At 38.5% G+C, this 22,015-nt stretch overlaps 1 long non-coding RNA gene across 1 annotated transcript; it reads right to left on the reverse strand.

Moving 5' to 3' along the window:
• Window positions 1–7,293: 7,293 nt before the first annotated feature.
• Window positions 7,294–19,515, reverse strand: LOC112660232 (uncharacterized). The gene is made up of 6 exons (XR_003136783.3): window positions 19,115–19,515; window positions 17,035–17,157; window positions 15,834–15,923; window positions 12,058–12,280; window positions 10,688–10,807; window positions 7,294–7,469 (listed from the first exon to the last, which is right to left on the reverse strand). It is a non-coding gene; the product is annotated as an uncharacterized LOC112660232 (long non-coding RNA).
• Window positions 19,516–22,015: the final 2,500 nt, after the last annotated feature.

Genomic DNA, 22,015 nt, shown 5'->3' on the forward strand with positions numbered 1-22,015 from the left:
ATTTTCCTTTTCTGTGCAAACATCCTCTCTTTGATCAGTGGCTTCATGGCAATACTCTCTTTATTTTGTTAGCATTCCTACTAAGGTGCTAACTGAGGAGATAAGCTCTTACTTCTATAAGGACTATTCTAACAATAGGAAATTTGAGAAAAAGTAATATACAAAATCTTATAGTATCCCCAAAGAATAATTAATAGTGATGAAATTCCAGGTTCTGGCTTATGAAGAGGATCCTGTTCCTTGTCCATGAATTACATCTTGAGGCTATTACCTTACCCCTTCTTCTGTCTTACAATAGCACAGTTAGGAAGCCCTAAAGGGACACCTGGAGGTCCATGAGGCACAGAGGATCAAACACTGGACTAGAATTGACAAACTTCACAATGGGTGGGACCTTGATAACATACAATTCCCATCTGTAAAATGAAGAAGTTCAGCTCAATCTCAAAGGTGCACTCCAGCATCAAGGTATATTTAGGGTGTCTTACTTTTTATCCGATATTGCACTTATTTACATTTATAGGTTATGGAATTCCAGTTGTTGCCAGCTCAATACCAATAGGGCACTGATTTTGGGTGAATTGAACTTTTGAAAACCATATGCTGTAGTACAGTAACTTGGAAAGTTGCTTTTAAAAAAAACACACACACATCATCTCTTGGTAGATATTAATTTTCATTTCTGGTAAGTGTTTGCTAAACCGTTTCAATCCATATTGGCATTGGACTACTGAGTATCACAAGAGAGTTGTCAAAGAGTTATGTGTGAATGAAATGCATATAAATTACAATAGTTTACCTCTAAGCAATCTATTAATATAGTCAAATAGCACTTAGAAGCCTTTCTTTGCACCTCAACTGTATTAAAGCAGTAAAGATTCAAAACTAATTATGCATACATTGTCAGTACCAATATTTGTAATTAATTTTATTTACAGTACACTAAATAATAAACTGGCTTAAAATTTTAACAGGTTATGTGAATAGTCATTAATGTGTTCCATTTCTATAGCCTTATTAATTTTTAGAAGTATATTAAATGAGTTTTAATGTTTTTAAAAGCAGATTAAAGGCATGCGTAGCCCAGATAAAGCACAGTGAAGATGATTATTTAGCAGCAATGCAGATTGTTCTTACAGCCTTCTCTGTCAGCCCATTGTGATACTGTGTATTTCAAGAAATGAAAAGAACTCTGGAAACAATTAATTTCTGCGAATTGAATTCATCCATGAGGACAGAGACTGTCCTTGGGAACCATGTATTGTGATGGAAAGGGAGGATGGTGAAGTTACATCTTGGATCATGTTCCTTCCAGGAGGATGCAAAACAATGATGATGTGTAGCTTCATATGGTAGTGGGCAGAGCCAAGTTTGAGATGACATATTTGAGTCATACTAGTGACACTACGTGACACTAGTGTAATACAAATGACACTATAGAGTTCTTATTCCATTCTTATAATATAAACATTCCCCTTCCCCCACCAGTGGATCTTGATAACCCCATAATTATTGATTTGTTTCTTGATGTTTTAGAAAGATCTGGGTGATATACATCATACTACCTAGTGAGGTGCTGGGTTCATTTTAGATGCTACACAGTTAATTATTGAATGAAATGTTAAGCAAATTAGCTTTAAGTGATTCTGTGGTGCCCTGATTCTAATGTTCTTGGTCAAGCCAGAATCATGGTTCTCCTCTCTGTTGTCCTGTTTTCTATTGTTTCACCTCCATTCATGTTTGTTGTCATACAAACAAGGATCAGCTAACTTCCATTACTGTGTAACCAAATCACACCATTCATTGTGGTTTGGTTTAGAGTCTTCTTGCTCCTGAGGGAAGATTCCTTTCCTTCTTCAACTCCTGTAGCAACTTTGTAGCTGTTTGGCATATGCAATGATGTGTTATGTAGCTGACCATAATACATATCAACATCTTCAGTACTGAATTCAACAGTGTCAATAAAAAATAGCTTGTGAAGCACAGTAAACAGGATATGCTAATAGAAACTAAATTTCTGGTCTTGCAAAGATTTTATTACTAAAATATAATACAATTTACATATATCTTACATATATCGGGGGGGGGGAATCAACTATTTATCAAGACTGTTACCAAGGAAGGCCACTCTGATGCCAAACAAGTTTGCCCAAGACTCCCAGACATTTCCTATGATACGAGAACATATTATCCGTTTTTCATTTGGGTATGCAAACGGCCAGTTCTTAGGGGTGGTATGGTCAGGTATTGCCCTGTAGGGCCCATAAATGAGGAAAATCCAGGTAGAATTGAAAGAAAAAACAAAGAAGCTGTTTTGATTTCATAAAGACTGAAAATTTGAGAGTATGTGTAAGAACTTCTCTGGTACCTACTTCTAGATCATGAGCCATGTGAGCTGTTTCTTGTTGCTTGGCCTGCACATTCTGCCTCCCTTTGTGTCACTGTCACGAATGCTTCCATGACTGCAAACTGAGTGTGCTTGTGAACTGAACTGACATTGTAGGAACTGACAGGCAACTGCTAGGAATGGACTGCTCTCCTATCCCTCATGGCCACCAGAGAAATGGCAGACCCACTGCGGGTGAGGGGAGGGCAGGGAGGATGTTGTCAACACTATCTTGCATCATCAGTACCTGCTTACAAATAATAATGAAAACAACGAGTGGTGTAGTTACTACTCCTTATTGAATGCTTACTATATTTCAGAGCACCAGGAGCTAAAACATGGATTTTTTTTTTAAAGAAAAAAACGGAAATGAAGAAACTGAAGTTCTCCCAGATTATATGTGTGACAGAGTTAGGAGTTAGGAGCTGTTCTTAGATCTGTCCTAGATCTGTCTCAGCTCCATCTTTAGGTCCCACACCAAGGCTTCTTCACTTCCACATTACAATGTGGACATAGACATAGAATTCTTGGAGACAGGGTTCTATTTTATGTATCTTGATAGCTGAATGCCCAGCACATGCTACATTTGATTAAAACAATAAATAGCTCAAAGAGTATTCTTCTTCCCCATACCTTTTATTATGAAATATTTTAAAAAGAAAAGTATAAGAAATAGTGTAAAGAACACCAATCTATTAAGCTAGTAGTTCTTGACCAAGGGTGTTTTTGCCTGTCCTGCCTTCCCAGGGTGCAAAATGTAAGACATTTTTGGTGGCTGTGACTTGGGGAAGTGCTACTCCAGTCTAGTGTGTAGAGGCTAGAGATGCTGCTACACATCTTGCCATGCACAGAACAATACTCCCCAATGAAAAATCATCTGTCCTAAAATGTCAGTGATGTAGAGGTTTAAAAAATAAATAAATGGTTTAATAAATCATACATTTCTGGAACCTTTTTAATATCTATTCTTGACTTCTCCTTTCTTCCTGATGTGTAGGTATCTAGGCATGCTTTTATGTATCTGCTACTGATGTAGGTATTTATATTTCTCTATACTACTGAAAGCAGTTGACACATTTAATGCAATCCTTATCAGAATACCACCTTCATTTTCCACAAATCTACAACAAACAACCCTAAAATTTGTATGGAACTACAGAAGACCCCCAAAAGCCAAAACAGTCCTGAAAAAGCAAAGCTGAAGGCATCACAATTCCAGACTTCAAGCTCTATTACAAAGCTGTAGTCATCAAGTCGGTGTGGTCCTGGCATAAAAACAGACACGTAGGTCAATGGCACAGAATAGAAAACCCAGAAATGGACCCACAGCTATATGGTCAACTAATCTTTGACAAAGCAGGAAAGAATACAGTCTCTTCAACAAATGGAGTTGGGGAATCTGGACAGCAATATGCAGAAGAAGGAAACTGGATCATTCTCTTACAGTATATACAAAAATAAATTTTGAATGATGAAAGACCTAAATGTGAGACAGGAAACCATCAAAATCCTAGAAGAAAACACAGGCAGCAACCTCTTTGACCTTGACTATAGCAACTTCTCTTGCTGGAGGCAAGGGAAAGAAAAGCAAAAATGGACTATTGAGACTTCATCAAGCTTCTGCCTAGTGAAGGAAACAATCAACAAAATTCAGTGATCTGGATTCCAGTGGTCTATGGAATGGGAGAAGATATTTGCAAATGACATATCTGATAAAGGGTTAGTATCCAAAATCTATAAAGAACTTATCAAACTCAACACCCCACAAAAAGTTATCCAGTTTAGAAATGGGAAGGAGACATGAATAAATACTTTTCCAAAGAAGATATCCAGATAGTTGAAGGACACATGAAAAGATACTCAACATCACTCATCATCAGGGAAATGCAAATCAAACCACAATGAGATATCAACTCATACCTGTTAGAATGGCTAAAATTAACAACAGGAAAAACATTTTGGTGAGGGTGTGGAAAAAGAGGAAACTTCTTGCACTGTTGGTAGAAATGCAAACTGGTGCAGCCACTCTGGAAAACAGAATGAAGGTTCCCTAAAAAAGTTAAAAATAGAAACTACCCTTGATCCAGCAATTTCACTACTAGGTATTTACACAAAGGATACAAAAATACAGGCTCAAAGGGATACATGCACCCTGATGTTCATAGCAGCATTATCAATAATAGCCAAACTATGAAAAAAGCCCAAATTGTTGAATGGATATAAAGAAGATGTGGTATATACATAATGGAATCAGTCATGGAATCAGTCATCAAAAAGAATGAAATCTTGCCATTCACAATGATGTGGATGAAGCTAGCATGTAGTATGCTAAGTGCAATAAGAAGTCAGTCAAAGAAAGACAAATACTGTATGACTTCACTCCTATGTGAAATTTAAGAAACAATACAGATGAACATGTGGGAAGATGGAAAAAGAGAGGGAAAAAGCAAACCATTAGAGACTATTAAGGATAGAAAATAAACTGAGAGTTGATAGAGGGAGGTGGGGGGGATTGGCTAGATGGGTGATGGGTATTAAGTAGGACACTTGTCATTTTCAGCATCAGGTGTTGTATGTAATTAATGAATCACTGAATCACTGAATTTGACTTCTGAAACCAATATTGCACTGTATGTTAACTCACTAGAATTTAAATAAAAATTTGAATAAACAAGATGTGCTCAACAGTGAGAAATGGTATCTGTAAATAATACAATCAATTATTTTAATATAATTTGTAAATATTCAGCAATTTGATTTTTTGCACTTTTTAAAAACTATCTTTTTGAGATTTATCCATTTTTATAAATGTAAATCTTGTTTATGGATTTAAATAGCAGAAAATTGTCCTATTGTATGAATACACCACAAATTATTTATTTATTGACCTTAGACATTTAAATTGTATCTGATATTTTTTTAATACAGTGATTCAGTAAACATCCTTGTATATGTGTGTATACACCAGAGTTCCTCTAGGGTTTGTACAGAGAAGTCAATTTTTGGATTATACCAAAATGAATTTCTACCAACAGTGACTGTGAGTTTCCATTTCCTCATACCTACTCCAGGGTGTGATATTGTCAAATTGTAATTTTGGGGAGCAGTCTCATCTTTTATATTGTAGAGTCTGCTGGGAGTCTTTTTTTTTAATTTTTTTAAAATTTATTTATGATAGTCACAGAGAGAGAGAGAGAGAGAGAGAGAATGAGAGAGAGGCAGAGACACAGGCAGAGGGAGAAGCAGGCTCCATGCACCAGAACCCGACGTGGGACTCGATCCCGGGTCTCCAGGATCGCGCCCTGGGCCAAAGGCAGGCGCCAAACCGCTGCGCCACCCAGGGATCCCTGCTGGGAGTCTTTAATATTTAATCCTCTCAAAGGATTAATTTCTTTAACATTTTATGTGGACAATCAATAATATGTCGCATTTCTGTTTTTTTAAAGATATTTATTTATTTATTTTAGAGAGAGGGAGAAAGCATGAACAGGGGGAGAGGCAGAGGGAGAGAAACAGAGAGACATTCCTCAAGCAGATTACCCATCAAGCACAGACCCTAAGATCATGACCTGAGGCAAAATCAAGAGTGGACCACTTAACTGACTGAGCCACCCAGGAGCCCCTAATATGTCTCATTTCTCTTGCCTTCTTTAGAAGCAAAGTAAATGAATTAATGTGTTGGTTGTTTTTTTTTTTTTTTTAATAGTCTACATTGCCTCTTGTCCAGCTGCCAACTAAACATTCATTCCTGAGATTGAACATCCAGACTCAAGTAAAAATTCCTGGGATAACTGTTGATTCTTCCTTTACCCTTGACCATACCTAATTCAATCTTAGCCTTTTGTATCCATCCATTTCTTTCTATCCTCACTGCTAACCCCTTAGTCTGACTCTTCACCATGTCTTGTGGAATTTCAGCAGCAACACCCTAACTAACCTCTTTATCTCCAATACTACTCTTTTCTAATCTGTTTTCCAAACATAGGACAGAATAGTCTTTCTAAAACCCAGAATGTTCTCCTTAAACCCTTTATTAATTCTTAACGGTGGAGTTCAAACACCTTAGCATGGTCTGACACCTGCTTCTTGTCTAGCCTTCTTACTAACTTCTCTCCCCTTCATGTCTATTCTGCCTTCCAGTAAGTGGAACTAGAATAATTTCCTACATTCAGTCAAGTGGAACTACCATCACTTCCTGCAAAGCTAAGCCCCCCCATGCTTCTACCCTTGTGCACCTTGCTGATGTCCTAAGCAAACTCTTTGGCCAGCTACTCTTACTCATCCTCCAGGTCTCTAAGTAGATGCTTCTTCCGTTAGGATATCTTCCCTCACCCTGCTCCTACTCAAAGCAGGACAAATGTCCTTCTTTGTACTGACCTGACACTATGTTATACCCCATTGGTCCCATTTTTTTTTTTTTCTGTTTTCTGATCTGCTTTCCTCACTAGGACTTCAACTCCCTGAGGAAGGGCAGTCTCTTATTTGTCTTCTTATCTTTGATTCCCAGAAAAGAATAGATATTCATTAAATGGATGGAGAGTAATAGTAAAGGCCTCTTAATTTTAAAGTATCTTGATAACATCTCTTTAAGTCGTAAGCCCAAACTGGAATTCAGAGAGCTGACTGTTTCTTGGAAATCTCATGTGAGGGGTCAGAAGATCACTTCTACAAGACCCATCTTGTCCTGTTGACCTGCTTCAAATGTTCTACGTATCTTAGATTCACCGTATTATAGAGTGTGTTTCTCCTTAGGTATTTCCATTAGTTTTTAAAGCCCACATGTATCTTAAAGGAAATGTAAACCATATGTCTGACATTCATTTACACTTAACTATGTTTTTTTTTTCTATAAAAGAGAAAAATGTAAATTGATGTTCAAATGCCTTTGGGGCTGTTTAATAAATACAACTTTTAAGTCATTTTTCTTTCCATGGAATTATTACAAAGGAAAATGCCTTTGAACAATAGAAGGTCATGGCTCAGTCCCAAATTCTAAGTGAGTGGTATTTTAGGAGGTTCCAAACTTGGTTAAAGTCCTTTTGCCAGGGCCCTGAACAAACCCAGTTGCATTGGTTCTCTTCATCTGTCAAAGGTAGAAACAGAAGATTTATTTATCTTTTCATCTTTATTCACCTCTTATTTATCTTATTTACACTTTACATCTTTAAAGTGGAATTGTCTGAGGAAAGGGTTCTGCAATTAGAATAAGAACATCTGGGTGTAGCCTTGACTCATGCTAGAAACACGAGTGGCAGCCATAGTCTACCTGCTGCATTATACTGGTGGGAGCCTCAAGTGACATGGACATGAAAATAAGTGGACAGAGTTAAAGAACCCTGACTGTTTGTCCCTGGGAAGGCAAATTGATGCAGTTTCTTTAGAGGGAAATTTGGCAATGTCTCCATAAATTTTAAACAATGCACATGACCCCTCACTAACAAAATCTACTGCCATATATTTACCCTGTGGATATGCTCACAAAACTATGTCAAAATATATGCATAAAAATATTCATTATACTAAAGGTTTTCATTACAAAGAGGATATAATCTGAATTAGCATACTTGGGAGCTGGTTACATAAATTAATAGAATACTAAATGATTGTCAGAAAAATATATATAGGGACACCTGAGTGGCTCAGTCAGTTGAGCATCTGCCTGCAGCTCAGGTCATGATCCGGGGGTCCTGGGATGGAGCTCACATCAGACTCCCTGCTGAGCAGGGAGCCTGCTTCTCCCTCTCCCTTTGTGCTCTCTCTCTCTCTCTCTCTCTCGAATAAATAAATAAAATCTTAAAAAAAAGGAAAAAAAGAAAAAAAGAAAAAATATATGCACACACATACTGATATGGAAAGAGCATCAAGATATGATACGTAAAAAATAAATAAATAAATAAAAAGCAAGTGCGTGTCCATGTATTACATTGTCTCATGAAGGGAGGAGATAATAGGGAGGAGGAACAAACAAAGTGAACAAATTAAATATATATATATTCCATAAGCCAAGGCAGACTATTTTTTCTTGGTAGAATATATAAGAAAATACACAAATGGTTACTGTTGGGGACAGAGCCTGGGGAAAGCTTTTAATTTTCATTTTCTGCTACTACCATGCTTGGATTTTCATGCCATGCACGTGTGTAGGCAATGGGCTCATGGGACATTTTTGTTTTCTTCTTCATACTCTTTTTATACACATGCACACACAAACACACACTGTGTATGCACCCAGGAATATTTATTTATTTTTTTTTATTTTTTTATTTATTTAAAGTATTTATTCATGAGAGACACAGAGAGAGAGAGAGAGAGAGAGAGAGAGAGTCAGAGCCAGAGGCAGAGGGAGAAGCAGGCTTCCTGAGGGGAGCCCAATGCGGGACTCGATCCCGAGACCCTGGGACCATGCCCTGAGTCGAAAGCAGACGCTCAACAACTGAGTCACCCAGACATCTCACCCATGAATGTTTAAATAATGTTTAAAGAAAAATGAAAGCACACAGTCCCTTAGTTTAGTAATAAAAAACACAAGCTTCAGAGCAAACGGATTTAGGTATGAATATTAGCTAAGCCTCCATTCTAGTTACATCACCTTGGGAGAATTACTTGAACTCTCTAAACCTCAGTTTTCCTGTATGGAATTGGGGGCAGTAACCTATCTTTTCATCCTATTATGGGAATTAAATTATATAGTAAATAATGCATAATGTTGAATAAAACTGGCAACATGGTAAAACCTCATTAAGTTATGTTTATAGTTGCTGTTTTTTGTTGCTATCATACAATAAGATAGCTAACACCCTTAAACCTCATTCTCCCTTAAGAAGACTAGTTCAAAGCAATGTAGTCCTCAGCCTTGATTCAGGCCTAGTTTTAGGAAAAAGAGATGTGAGTGTGGGCTCCTGATAAGGCCTAGCTGTTATAACCAAAAGGCTCAGGTTTTTGGGGGTGGATAAACCAAGTATGATGAAGCAGCAGATTTCATTTGAAACATACTCCGCACTTACTGTGTATGGCCCTAAATGTCAACACTGCATCCCTTGGAATTCCCAGCTGAGACACGGCTTCTTAACCAGCTCACAGTATTTAGCTCTTCTATTTCTCTAAGAAGCTCCAGTGCCAAGTTCAGATTCTAGAATCCCTGGTCTGCAGCTTAGCGCCCTTTGGTGGACCCATGGTTTAGTGCACCCCTGGAACAGACTTTTCTAGAGTTTGAAAAAAGTTAAAGTGCACTCCTGACCCAAAACCATTTCTTGATTTTGAAAAGAAATTGTTCCTGGAAATGCTTCAGGGGAAAGATTTGGAGGAGCAGCTTTCCATTTTGACTTGAATTGCAAACTCACATTAAAAAACATTAAGGATAATAAACTGGAAATTCAATTACCAGGCTTGAAGCCAGAACACCGCACACTCGATTTGGATTTGCATCTTAACTTATAGCTTATTCTTGCCAATAATACTTACAATTCAGACCTTTGCTCATGATTAAAAAAGAGAGAGAGAGAGAAAGAAAAAGAAAAAAAAGCACTTAGTGCACAGATGATTTCTCACCAAATACTTTTTTGATGGATCTGCCCAAATGTCGATTTGGGTATGAGTTTAAATTAGGAGGAAATTTAAAATATTTTTCCCTTTTATTTTTATACTTTTATTACTACACTTCAGCAATCTGCAGAATTATATGACAAGGTTTTCAAACTTCAAAACAATGTGGAATGTCTCCTCTGGATATGAACTGAGGTTTCTATTAGGTCTATAATCTGATTTGTTTACAAGATACTCATGTTGGATGTTAGACATCTGCCTTTATGAAGATATTCCTAATAGGTGGTTGAGGAAACCATGAGAGGATATGTTATAGCCTTGCTAAAGAAAGTATGAATTTTGGGTTGGTCTTGATTTTTTTTTAATAATTCAGGTATCCAGATGAAAGCTTCCATGAATCTGGATAAATGACCCTCAAGGTGGGATCTTTCCAATTCCTATTTGAACAGTGGCCTGACATAGCCATGAAGGGCATAGGCAGTACCAAATATGTTATTCACATTCTCTCCATGTGAATCTAAGCTCGGTCTTTTATGATTTGTGTGACTATGGACAAATTACTTAAACTTTTTATGCCTCAGTTTTCTCATCTTTAGACTTGGGATTAATTAAGAAAGAGTGTACCTATCTTTGAGGGTTGTGTAACAATTAAAAGAGTTAATAATGCATGCAAAGCTCTTAGAATAGTGCTTGGCAATAGTAAACACTCAATAAATATTAATTTTTATTATTATGAGGTGTAACTCATGAAAGACTTACAGGAATAATTAGCTTATTATACTTGGTGTAGAGAAAACAGTAGTTTCTTTTTGGATGCTTCCCAGGATTTTGGCTTCTATCTATAGCAGGGAATTCAGTCTTGGATGCACGTTGGATCACCTGGTGTCAAAATATAATTTCAAAAGTTGAAAACTTGACTCTCATACAAATATGCAGTCAGTTCTTGCCAAAGACTTATTTGATTCATTTAATGAGAGAACCAGCAGGGTATGTTCAAAGAGAATTAGAAAGACCAAATAGATATAGGCCCTGAAAAAAATACTGAAATAAGATTGCTAGGTTAGATGTAAAACTGGTTAATGTCCTACGGAGCAAAAAAAAAACCACCTCATAATCTTGGAATTGGGCAGAAATTATTAGCATCTCTCCTGGAAAATGTATTTGCATTGCTAATGGACACCAAAATCTATGGCAATGCCATCAGACTTATACAACAAAGGTTGTCAAACTTGGATGTCTCCCAATCACTTGGGAACTTGCCAGAATTACAGAAACCCAAACCTTATTCTACTTTAATAAGCCTAGACTTCTGTATTATCTTTCTAGATAACTCTGTTGTATATCAAGGTTTGAGAACCATAGAGCAAGTACAAGGCAATATCTATTCTTATAGAGTTATGAAATATCCTAGTAAATATGAAATTAAATGAAGGTATGTCACCCTGAAGAATTAGATAGTCTTTGGGGTAAGCCTGTTAAGCAGTGTTTCACCATGACATTGAAAGGCTATGTGGTTGTCCTTTTGCTTATTTCCAAGTTGTTTTCTTAATACTGAGGAGAGTTAAAAAACAAACAACTACTTATGGCTAGGTAATGCCTCTAGGTTCTGACTAATTGATCTGAAGTATGGTTGGGAATCAAGGGTTTCAAAGCTCCCTAGGTGATTCTAATATGCAGTCAAAGTTGGGAACTGCTGGCTTTAAGTTTACATCATTTCTTGACCACATTCTGTGTTTTATGCAGTGTCAAGAACATTGTATAATGTATAATATTATGTATTTAGTTAAAGAGTTAACAAATTAAATGTAATGAACACAGACCGATTTGGAATGGCCATGTTGGAATAGACAGGTTTATCTGGCCAGCCTTTAATAGAGGTGGAGGCTTTCAGGAAAACAGCAGAGAGTTCAGTTAACATTGTTTCATGTCCAGGGCACTGTTCACACTGCTGTACTCAATTTACAGGTCTTGTGGCTGTGACTGGCCTATCTTCTCCTTCCCAACTGTTTTAGACAAATTCTTCCTGTCAGACACATATACTCTCCCTTTCTTTCAAGTCACTTGAAAAATCTTAGAAAAGAATCTTCTAAACACAAGTTTAAAATAATTTATTTTGGCTTCTTTCTTACTTTCACAAACTTAAAGGTTGTTGGAACAACTCAGCTGTTTTTAGCTCCAAGTTTCCATGTCTTCTTCTCAAGATGGTGTTTCCAGTATGGTGTTGCTGCTGGTAGTAGGTAAGGCTGGATGATGTAGGAGGTAGACTGCTCAGCCATCATTCCCCCATTATGGTCTATCTTAAGGAGTCATTGGTCTTTTCTTGTGGTTTTAAAATTTTCATTCTTCTGCCGTCTGTTTGGGTAGAAGACAGGGGTGAAAATTATCTTCCTTGCTGTCACCTAAATTCTTTTTGAGAAGGAAGCTGCTTGATATGGGAAAATAACATTAGGAAGTGCTAGGATTCAAGATGAGACTCTGAGAACACAGGAGTTGGCTGGGACTTAAGCCAGTAAGATAATGGTTGAACTTCTCTACCAGAGACAGAGCAAGGTATTTGTTTCTGCTCCTGAGAGGGAGGAAGAGAGTTCAGAAGGAAGCAGAGAAAAGGTGATAGTAGAAGGCTGGCCAACTATATGAGGTGAAGGGCCAGTGTTAAAACTCTGGTGGCAGGGTGGCCATAAGAACACTTAAGAACAGGCTGACTTTGTAGCCTCCCAAGTCTTTGCATTCCTGCCCCCCAAGTCTTTATTAGAGTCTCTTTCACACACATATGTGTGCATATGTCAATGATAAGAAATAACACAGAATTTCATGACTGGATCAAGGTAACATGGTCAACACACATGGAAGCAATAGCTGAAGCCAGAAGGAAACTATAATTATGGAAATCTTGAAGAGGACTTTGAGTGGACTGGGGTTCTGGAATGGGGTTCAGGGCAATCTTATGTGTCTCACAAGTAGGGTTACCTTGAATTCAGTCTTTCCACTATGATTTAATGGAAGGATGCAGAATGCATGGTTCTCTCTGCAGTGCAGAATCTCAAGACCACACAATGTGCCTCATCAAGGGGCTAACGATCTAGTCATGAAGATGAGAGATACATACAAAGAGCAAGACCTTAACACCAGGGATATTCTAAATGTTTTAGAAGTGCAAATGAAAGAATATTAGTTCAAAGTAAAAAGGGATTCCTTCTAATTGGAGAAACTATCACAGGCCTCATGGAGGAGAAGGAATCTGAGGTAAACTTTGAAAAATGGGGATAGTATTTAGATATAGAGAAGAGGGAATTATAACAATTACTCTCTTATTAGACAGGAAAAATACTCCCATGTAACCACTTCTTCCATCAAGATATACAGGATATTTATCACCTTAAAAAGTTTCATGTTGCCCCTACCCAAGCAACACCCCACAACCCTTCACTCCAGGCAGCCACTGATCTAAGTACTCACTTACCTTCTCTCATATGATCCTTACAACAGCCCTTAGATATAGTGCAGTGACCGTTGTCACCGTACAAATGAGGGAACAGCTCCATTTAGTATGAAGTTTGCTCTAAATTGCACAGCTAGAAAATGACAGAGCCCAAACTTGAACCCAGGGAAAATTCCAAAGTCAAAACTCTGACACAACAGAGGAAATAACATGAGCAAGAAGAAGGAACTTGTTGGATATGTGTGGTCAATAGTGAGTAGTTTGGCTGCAGGATAAGATATATGAAGGAAAGAAAAGAGAAGTTTAGCTAAAAAAGTGGCTGTGGATTCTATGGATTTCTTTTCCACCCAGAGGAAGGTTTGTGTGTACTTTAATTCTCATGACTCCTGAGCCTACAGGTTTAACTTATCATCTAAATGATTTTTCCATGTCAAAGAATGTCCTATTTATGAGGCAGAGACTAACTCCCAGGTTGCCCTGTGAAATATTAAGTGTTGACTTCATAGTATTTGCTATTATTTATCCATATGCATGTACACATTTGTACAGAAATAAATACACATTGTACACATGGGCATCTGTGCTGAAGTATGCAGCCAAGTGTCAGCACATTATCAGATTTAAATTGGCTGCCTGACTCTATTAATAGCCCTGGTTTTCCAGTTTCTAAAATAAAAGATCCCAGAACAGCTGGACTGAAATTTGAAACAGAATGGAAGAATGCAACCCTGTAAGCAGTAGTAGTCTTGTCTGTAACTGCTAAATAAAGTTTGTAGCTTCATAGATATGTGGAGATGCCTATAAAAGAAACCTTCAAATGCTAAGTGCTTTTTAAAAAAACAGCTTAATCTCCAACCAGTGAAAGGGATTGATTATGCTTTATCAATCATGGGATTTTGAAAACCTCTCTGACATCCCATTAAAATTTGAAAGCAGAGCTAAATCCAGGAGCAGACACCCACCTTGGCCACATGGCTCAATCAAAGGGTGGCGGGAAGGCCACCACTCACCCACTAGGATTTGTCTCTCAGCAGTTTATCATTTCTCAAATCTTACCGTTAAACATTTGGAATTTTAAAATGCAATGCTTTTCACAATCCAGTCCGATATCCCTTCTAGACTTGACTCCTGCTGCCCACTCGACTCTTGCCTATACCCCAGAGTACCACGTTCTCCTCCCTTACTGCTACTTGAACGTACCATACACTGTGCTCTTCTCTGCCATGTTGTTCATGCCGTTCACTCAACCCACGTGTCCTTCCTTCCTTTACCTGGAAAAATACTGCTCACTCTTCAAAGCTCATCTGGAACAGCCCCTCCTCAAGACATTTACAAGACATTCCTCCACTGCCTCCCTATCCAGACAGAACAAATCATGTCCTCCCTGCTGTTCCCATAGCACTTTGTTCTTGATCTGTGGTGAAAATATGTCCTTTCATGGTGTCTGCCCCTTGCTTCAGTGAGCTCCTTCCTCCTTATGGCCTTAAAGTGTGATCCTGGATCCAGGAACATTGATTTCACCTGGGAGCTTGTTAGAAAATAAGAACATCAGACTCTGCCCCAGATATACTATATCAGAAACTCATTTTAACAATATCACCAAGTGGATTCATATAAGCATTAACATTTGTAAGGCTATGCTAAAGGACAGATGTTATGGCTTAGTGACCCTTTAATTCCTTGACAGCACATAACAGTTTATCTATTCACTCAGCAAATAAATACAAGGAATCACATGCCGGACATCGCCCTTAGAGCCAGAGATGTAAAGATACTAGAGAATTTACAAGGATGGCTGGAGTTTAGGGTCCTAGAGATGAGGTAGGAAAAGGCCAGGTCTTTTGGAAGCCTTGAAAAGGTCTTATGTCAATTCAGTTTGAAAAATACAAGACTGGAATTTATTCCATAGATTCCTTTACTGGGAGTCTTCTCAGAGCACTTAGATGTCACTGCCTGGTGACTCTATAAGGTGGTGGTGTAGTTAGTGAGCAGAATGCCCCAAACTTCTTTGAGCACAGAAACTTTATTTATTTGCTTATTAAATAGAGCCCATTTTGTGGGATTAATGCTTTTCAAGGCATTGGGGAATCACTGGTGTATTCCCATAAGTTTGGAATTTGTTTTGTCTGGCCTGGTGACAGTGTTTGTGTTGTTTTATCTTGTGATTTAACTGTTGCACATCTTTCTAATGTTTCTTTTCAGCTGGATTGTAAACTCTTAGAGTAGAAGGAGGAATCGTATGCTTATTTGTTTCTCTACTCTCGCTTCACATTGGCACTCATGTTTGTCGATGATTGTCTTTTATGTCTACCGTGCAACCAAGCAGAGGCCAAAGGCATGGTGGGCACTTGGTTAGTATCTGATTGGTTGGCCCAAGGCAGATTTAGAGTAGTAGGGAAGACATTTTATGGGGGTTATAATCTTGGCTTGGACATTAGCTGTGTTGACTTTGAGCCAGACTCTCACCCTCTCTGGACTCCAGCATCTACTTCATCAGCCAAGCACAGCCACTGGATGACAACCTCCCGTGGAGTCTGGGTCTGCAGGCTTCTGATTCTGCAAGTATATAAGATATCATTGGAGAGATTTGAATTTAATCTTAGGGAAAATTCTGTAGTCTACTTTCCTGGAAATAATGTTTGAAAATTTAAAAAAGTCAATATTTTAGAATAATTTAGAGGTCACGATACAAAGTCTTCCTGAAAGAGATTTTTCAGGACTGAAACTCTGTGATCTATATAAAATGAGGACAAAAATGTGTTTCTCTCTCCTATTAGTCCCATTCTGAACTTGAATAAATCTGAGAAAATGTATCCTTACTAAATTTAAAAGCAGCTGCTGGAAATATAATTTGATTATAACCACCACAACAAAAGAATTTAAGCATGTGTTGAACTTGCAAGCCTTATTAACACTAGGTTAAAAACATAGTGCCTTCTGCCTATAAGCAGAGACAGTTCCCAAGTAGCTCAAAACACTTTACATGAAATGTTAATATACTTATTTTGTGGATTTATGGATAAGGGAGTGGAAGTCCAGAGTGGGGCTAGCTGACCAAATTCCCCACTACTATCCTAGTCAGAGCTAGACATTACCCTGGACATAATGTTTCCCAGTATGGCCTTTTCCCTACCACCAGATATGCAGAGTGTTCAATTTGATCTCCAGCCTGGTTGAGAAGAGCTGTCTTCTCTCTGAAATATGTGTATATTTACTGGATGCTGCATATTTATGTGTCCCATACAAGACACGTGATTTCCTGAAACCTGCAGATAAACAATGATAATTGGAAAGGGACAGTGTGCTTTGGCAGATTTGAAATACTGTAATACTTAATATTAAGCCTGAATGCTTCTTGTGATAAGCAGCCTTCACTTACCCCAAATCAGGGCCCATGATTAACTGGCAATTCGCTGGTATTAATTATGAGGTACGTCCTGTAAATCTCTCTGCCGATGGGGCCCCAGGCAGGTCTGAGGCCAGCCTAGGTCTGCAGCAAGTGGAGTTTGGAAGCATGGGCCAGAGTCTAGCCCGCTTCCTCCCCAGCCCACATTTGCTTCCTAGTTCCTGGCAGCCCCGATTGCATGTACTTCAAACTCCATTTCCATCTCAATGAGGTTATGTCCAATGTGATTGTACCTTCCCCTGGCAGGGCCCATCCACCAACCTTGCTCTTTTATCTCCCCCTCGGCTTCTTACATTGGAGAACTTGTAGCTCCTTATGATCTGCTGAACATTAATATTCACTAACTTGCTCCAGGGAGCTACGCTTCACCGAGCGCATTTTCACCTGAAAGGAGTTGTTTAATATAAACATTTGGTTAATATTCTGTACATTTGAAAGTATTTTATCAGCATCGGTGTAGGACCAAAAGTCATTTAAATTCAATGGGAACTGATTATGTGCCAAGAATCGGTCCTTTCCAAAAGAGTATGTTTTCCCCCCTACTATAATGTATACATTATAAAACTCACTTACACGGTTGATGGGAACACTTTGTGGACAAACCCACAGCCCTGCATTTCATCTCACTGAGTATTCATCAGCTCTGACGCTGGTGTTAAATGGGGGAAAATATTATACAATATTGCTTTAAAAACTGTCTAAATATAATTATCAACATCTTTGGAGTGATAATAATTATCATAACAAGAGCTCATCAGAGGAAACACACAGTTTGATGAGGATCCTCTACTTGAGTCCCTGCCCCCTTGCAGAAGGAGGATGAAAATTCTTTTTTTTTTTTGAAAAATTTTTTTCCTTCCTAAAGAACCCTAGCTTTCTGAACCCTTCTTCGGGCCACTGTACAGTTTTTCTTTGCGTGTGTCTCTTTGAAACTCATTATCCCAAATAGATATTAGGTAGACAATACAGGCAGCTCCAAGAAAGGTTGAAATAGACAAAAAGAAAATTCTGCTGTAAGATTTGTTTTGATTTTGTAAGATTTACTTTCCAAGCTTTGGGATAAAGTCTTCACAAAAACAAACTATTATTACTTTATACTTGAGGCACCTGTTGGATACAGATTTTTCTTTAAACTTTTTTTTTTCCTCCTGAAATATAACTTACTGGAGAATGAAGTGTGCACGTATGTGTGCATGTGTATGTACATGTATGTCTTCAAGTTTAGCTGGAGTTTGTTCATTTTAAATGCTAGATAACCTTCGGTGATAAATAGATTTATTTATCCGTTCTAACATTGACAGGCATTTGGGAAATTTCTGTTTGGGGCTGTTCCAAGCATTGTCTCCGTGAACATTCTCATTGGTGTGCATATACAATTTTATCTCTGGAACACATACTTTAGAGTATGATTGCTAGGTCATATATTTGCATTTCTTCAATTTTGTTAGATAATGCCCAGCTGTTTTCCAAAGTGGTATTGCCAGTTTGCATCCCTACTAGCAGCATGAGAGTTCCAGATGTGCCACATTTTCATCAATACTTGATATTGCCAGGCTTTTAAATTTGAGTCAATCTAGTGGGTGTGTAGGGGTATCTTTCTATAGTTTCAATTTGCATTTCTCTGATTATCAGTGAGATTAAGCTTATCTTTGATTTGTTAGTTGGCTGTTTGGAGTTCTTTTGTGAAGTGTCTATTCAAGTCCTTTGCTCGTTTGTTTCATGGGCTGTCTTTTCCTTATTTTTTTTTTTGTCTTTTCCTTACTGATCTGATTCCCTGATAAAAGAAATGAAATCCCTATCATGGTGTTTAGTTAGGAAGTACCCAGCAGTGTACCCAGCACATGACTTAATGATGATAAAGACAAAAAGATTAGTGTAGATGCCAAGACCAACTCTGCTACTTCTGATATTCTTATGAATTTCTAGAGTAAAGGAAATAAAAGTTGTTAAAGAAGGCCATTGGGGCCATATATCTCAGTGCCAAGAGTCCTGTTCTTGTAGTTGAGTTGTTTTGGAAGGGCTCTGGATCCTTCAAGGATCATTTAGATTGCTGCTGGAGGGATTTAATAAAGCATACCATGGAGTTCCAGAAACAAATAAATTCTTCTATCAGTGAATAGCCCATTTAGTCACAGAACTCTGGAAGAATACCAAAAAATAAGCTCTTGGACATTCAAAACACTCATTAGTGTTCTGATACTGGAGATAGCCACATCCTAATTGGCAACATAGCCACATCCATAACTGCTACATTGAGCTAGACCAATGTGGAACACTCATAAACAGCCAGCCTGGCATTCTTTAAGGAGAAGGAATTTGGGTGAGAAAGCACCCAACTCACCCTCCGAGATATTGCTTTGAAGGGTCCAGACACCTTCTAATTCTAGGACTTGCTCAGGATCTGTCTCCTATGATTAAATACTTCTTGATTCTACTTGTGGTCCCAAATTCACACATCCCCTCTGCACGTCTCCAGGTCTGGCTCTCTAAGAGAGGGCATTAATTACTCCAGTTGCCCCCCACTAAAGAATGTATTCCTTTTTGGCTGTAAATCTCTTCTAGATCACCTTCATGGGCCATTTTGCAAGTTATAAATACTTTATTTGGGTTAGCTGCTGATCGGGTTTCTAGAGTAGTGGTTCGTGTTTAAGAATCCCTTGTAACTGTGTTTGCTTAGAAACCAGGCTGTGGCACACATTCAGTGTCAGGCCCAGAACAGAGGCTTGTGTGACATCTCAGTGCTAACTAGAATCTTAGGATAGGTGAGGCAATCCAGCCCCTTCTCTGTCCTCTCCTCCTTTTGTGATGGAATCAGTTGACTTGAAACGGAACATATGGCAATTGCCATCATAACATAGAAACCGTTCCCTCTGCCATGGCAACCAGAGAATCAATGCACACTTATGGCTTGGACTTATTCAATAAATGCACAATGTATAGGAGGGTTTTTTTTTCTTTTTAAAAAAGTGTTTGGAATAGCAGCAGAGAGTTAAGACCTTTTCGAATAAAGGGGAAAGGAGAAAAAATAAGTGGGAAATATCAGAAAGGGAGACAAACACACCTCTTAAGTCCTTCTGTGGAGAGGGATATTTGGAATTTCTTACATATCTAGTTCCGTTTCATTACTGCAGGGGTTTCTTAATGGAACCATATTTTGTTTCCAAATTCAGGGATAAATAATAACCCTGAATGATTTGAATTCAATTCAGTTTTCTCCCAAAGATCTTTGAAATGGATTCATCAATATATTGTTCCAAAATTCTACATCTAGGGGAGAGTAGTGCGACTAGAACTGCCCTAATGCATCTGACATCTGTAGACTAAATAATTTGGTTCCATATTGATGAGAATATCAGAGGCATACATTCTATTTCATATGTTAAGGATAAGTGTCTTAGTTTTGCTCCCATGTTCAATTTGGTGTATTCTCTCTTTGCTCAGACCTTGAAGTTAATTGCATTGTATTGTCTATATCAATGTAGTACCATCACACAAATAGTTGGAGGGGCAAGAAAAAAAAGGGGACTTCTTTTCTGTGAAAAAGCATTGCCAGGGGCTGTTTCTTCAGACTTCACATAACCTCATTCCAAGAAAAAAAATAAGCCAGAGAGTTGAAAGTAGCAATAATGGAGACTAGGAGCCATGAAAGTTTGGTTTCTACTTCTGTCCTACTTTGGCTGTCTCTAGCTACTCAGATGGAGCGGGTCGTACAGACTGTGGTTCGAAGGACCCTTCTGCGTGAAATCCATGTTCCCTTAACTTGCGGCAGTGTGTTGTTTTCTCTGTGTCGTGCTCACCCATTAGCATTTTAATTTAGCTTCATATGGCACTGTTCTGCAGATGGATTTGCTTTCTTGCTTTTGTTTATTGTACGAGTGACAAACATGAGGGCATTTTCATGATGTGAAAAAATGCCGTGAAGTTGTGAAAATGAGGTGACTTTCCCTTGCCAAGCCCCAAGGAATGTTAAAGCAGAGACGGCTCTGACAAGGAACCGCAAACGTTCCCAATAATAAAATGTTCAGGAGTCTTGATCTAATTGAAATGAAAAGTTTTGGCAGAGGCCTAGGGACTCAGGCATGACCTTACACTTCTATCTGTTCGATGGGGTATGGCTCATCTGACTCTTCAGGAAGTCACTCTGTCCTTAAGAGGGGACACCTGCTTCTTGATGTGGATTTTGATCAGCACTTGGAAATCAAACACCTACTGCTTTAGGGGCAGAGTGGTGAGTTGATGGTGAACACACTCTTACAGAACTAGTTTCAGGCATTGAAGGGCTTTGTTTTATGAGTCCATCACTCCTTGAGATCTGTAAATTCTTGTATCTACCTGGGAGTCCCGAAGGACCCACCTATGAATTGGGTCTATAAATAAACAATGTCTCATTGGAGGATTTCCAAATAGGAAAATGATAATTTTAGGGAAGAGAAGCATAAGAAACTGTCTTATAAAGGTTGTCTCTTTCCTATACACTGGATTGGTTATTCCTAAACACTCTCCTTCTTGCCCAATATTTGTTGAGACTTCTTAGAGCAAAGTGTACTGTTTAAGGCAGGGGTGGCCAATACTAGTTCAACAGCTAATCACCAAGCCAGAGTTCATGACAGACATCATTAATCAAGCATAGAATTCTTTCCTGCTGAGCCAGAAAGTCCTGCTCAGAATCCTTCTCAGTAGGAATCTACCAGTTGATCAGAGTTGTGATGGAAAGTGAAACTGACCTACCCTCCCTGGTCTGGGCGCTGCCAGCAATGTGCTTCCTCTTAGAATGAGTAGCCAGATGTAGCAGACAACCTTCATCTGGAAACTGAGTATTCAATCCCTACAACAACCACCCCCCCCACCCCCCCACCCCCCAACCCCCGCCCCTTCCCTCTAACTAGTGGATCACTGCAAGTAAGAGGGTTCTTTTGACAGGCAGTTTCCTTCTTTGTTTCATCTATGGGCCACTTCCTCCTTTTTGTTTCTGTGCCTTCTCTGTGCCTTCATCAGGGGTTTGGCATGCTCTTTAATGGCACATCCTCTAACATCTGGGTCCTGATTCTGCAGGTGTGGTACGCAGAATTCTGAGATGGTCCCAAGATTCCTGCTTCCTGGTATTTACACCCTTTACTCTCCTGATTAGGTTACATGATGTGACAAAGATGTGACAAAGGTAAAGAGATTTTGAAGATGTAGTCAAGGTCTCAATTCAGTTGATTTTGAGTTAATCCAAAGGAGATTATCATGGGTGATACAA

This window comes from Canis lupus, chromosome 2 (assembly GCF_003254725.2).
Source record: "Canis lupus dingo isolate Sandy chromosome 2, ASM325472v2, whole genome shotgun sequence".
Classification (NCBI taxonomy): Eukaryota; Metazoa; Chordata; class Mammalia; order Carnivora; family Canidae; genus Canis; species Canis lupus.